Genomic DNA, 3,068 nt, shown 5'->3' on the forward strand with positions numbered 1-3,068 from the left:
GCCGGCCCCGCCCCCCGCGCGTGGGGTACGAGGGGGCGCGCGGAGACGGGCGGACGCCGGCGGAGCGCGGGGCGTCGGCGCGCGTTCCCGGCGCTGCTTGGTGGCACCCGTTGGCTTGGCGTGGCGGGGCGGTGTCAGTTTCCTCGGAGGGGCGCTGCTTTCCCCCGCTAACCTTCGCTTTCTGTGCTCTCCAGAGCAGTCCCTGCTCTTAACTGGGTTTCCGCTTCGGCCACCCGTCCGCCTTTAGCGGGGCTCGCCTTTCCCGCTTCTCGGTTTAGGCACGGCTCAAGAGCAGACAACCTTTTTTTGAAGACCGTAGAATTGGAAAACTAGAGAGCGGAGAATTCACTGCCTCGCATTAGCTCCCGTTCAGTCTCCAGACAGTACAGGGCAGAGTAGTGACTCGGGACTCAGAACTGAAAAGTTGAAACGGCCTTTCCGAGCTCCCTAATCCGCACATGCAGGGAGAGTTCCCCAGAAGAAAACCCTGAGATTAGAAGACGGGGGATTCCCTTTGAATTGTCATATTACGTTGCTATCAGCGTACTTAAGCAACGTACATACGAAGGAAAAGTGCAGCTCTTCAAAGCTAGTTTGGAAAGATTGTTTTTAAAGTTGCAGCTGTTGGGGGATAGGGGAGGGACTGGGTAATAAATGTAGGGAAATACCAGTAGAATTGCCCCAAGCTTACAGTACTCAAACGTATGTGCCAAGGTTTATAAAGACTTACCACACCATTTAAGCACTCACCTGGCCTTGCCATTAGCATGATTTGTCTCACCAGCTTTCCCTGCCACAGCCACCCACTCTATCAGTTCAAATTTCACAGCCACCATAAAAATTTTTTTACGAGGTGAGTGAATAATCATAATGAATAATCATATCCTGATGGCATTACCAGTCTTTAGTACTCTGGTGTCATATTCCAGCTGTTCAGAAGGGGTTTTGGTCTTTTATGCCATTCTTCATTCTGCTCACTCCCTTTGTTGTTAACGTTTCTGTTGTCTCCCTTTTCAAAGACTGTTCCATTTTTATGTATTCGTACGTTTAAAACATCCTACCATTCTTCTTTTACCCTAAAATGTATTTAACCCCATCTCATGTAAGAAGCAGACTCAGATGACAGCAAACTGGGAGATGTTTCCTCCTCCACAGATTTTTGCTAAAAAAAATAAAATAAACTTAGGCCGAGAATGGTGGTTTATGCCTGTAATCCCTGCACTTTGGGAGGCCTAGGTGGGAGGATTGCATGAGGCTTGGGGCCGGGAGTTCGAGGCCAACCAGGGAAACATAATTAGACCCCCATCTCTAAATAAATAAATAAGCCAGGAATGGTGGCAAAGGGTTTTAGTCCCAGCTACTTGGGAGGCTGAGGCAGAAGGATCGCTGAAGCCGAGGAGTTTGAGGCAACAGTGAGCTATGATCACCACTGCGCTCCAGCCTGAGAGAGCAAGACCCTGTCTCAAAAAAATCTTGGTGGGGCACGGTGGCTCATGCCTGTAATCCCAGCACTTTGGGGGGTCTAGGTTCCCAAAAGGAGGATCTTTTTAGCCCAGGAGGTTTAAGACCACTCTGGAGCAACATGGAGAAACCCCATTTCTATACATGATAAAAATATTAGGCTGGGAATGGTGGCTCAAGCCTGTAATCCCAGCACTTTGGGAGGCCGAGGCAGACAGATCATGAGGTCAGGAGATCCAGACCATCCTAACACGGTGAAAGCCTGTATCTACTGAAAATACAAAAAATTAGCCGGGCATGGTGGCACGAGCCTGTAGTCCCAGCTACTCGCAGGAGGCTGAGGAAGAAGAATCAATCACTTCAACCCAGGAGAAGGAGGTTGCAGTGAGCCAAGATCGCGCCACTGCACTCCAGCCTGGGTGACCGAGCGAGACTCCGTATATATATAAAAAAAATTAGCTGGGCGTGGTGACACACACCTGTGGTCACCTACATGGGAGGCTGAGATGGGAGGATCACTTAAGCACAGATGGTCGAGGCTGTAGTGAGCCGTGGTGGTGACACTGCACTTCAGCGTGGGCAACAAGGTATTCCAAAAATCAATCAAGCTGGAGTGTCGTGGCTCATGCCTGTAATCCCAGCACTTTGGGAGGCCTAGGTCAGGAGTTCAAGACCAGCCTGGCCAACATGGTGAAACTCTGTCCCTACTAAAAATACAGAAATTAGCCGGGCGTGTGGCACGTGCCTGCAATCCCAGCCACTCGGGAGGCTGAGGCAGGAGAACCCCTTGAACCCAGGAGGCAGAGGTTGCAGTGAGCCAAGATTGCACCACTGCACTCCAGCCTGTCCAACAGAGCAAGTCCCTGTCTAAAAAAAAAAAAAAAATCAAGGCTGGGCGTAGTGGCTCACACCTGTAATCCCAGCACTTTGGGAGGCAGAGGCAGGCGAATCACCTGAGGTCAGGAGTTCAAGGCCATCCTGGCCAATATGATGAAACACTGTCTCTACAAAAATACAAAAATTAGCTGGGCATGATGGTGGGGGCCTGTAATCCCAGCTACTCAGGAGGCTGAGGGGGAAGAATCCCCTGAGCCTGGGAGGCGGAGGCTGCAGTGAGCAGAGATCGTGCTGTTGCACACCAGCCTGGGCGACAGAGCAAGACTCTGTCTCAGAAACAACAACAACAACAAAAAATCAATCTTACTTTGTTGTTCACGACATGAACACCAAAGAAGGAAAAGTCCTGAAACAAATTTTTTCCACAAGAGAGTGCGCGTGCACACACACACACACACACACATACACACACACACACACATACACACACACATACACACATACACACACACACACACACACACACACACACACACATACACACACACACACACACACATACATACATACATACACACACACAACAACAGTCAATATGTTGCTACACAATTATTGACAAAAAATACAATATTTTGACAGTTTCAAGTGTAAATCACTCAAACATTTAAAAATTCTACGACAAAAAATAACAAATACTATCCTACCTTTACGTAAGCAGGCTGTTTTTCAAGGATTAAATCTGCCACTTTTTTAGATACCTATAAGAAGAT

Source organism: Rhinopithecus bieti, unplaced genomic scaffold (genome assembly GCF_001698545.2).
Source record: "Rhinopithecus bieti isolate Rb0 unplaced genomic scaffold, ASM169854v2 scaffold_33652, whole genome shotgun sequence".
Lineage (NCBI taxonomy): Eukaryota > Metazoa > Chordata > Mammalia > Primates > Cercopithecidae > Rhinopithecus > Rhinopithecus bieti.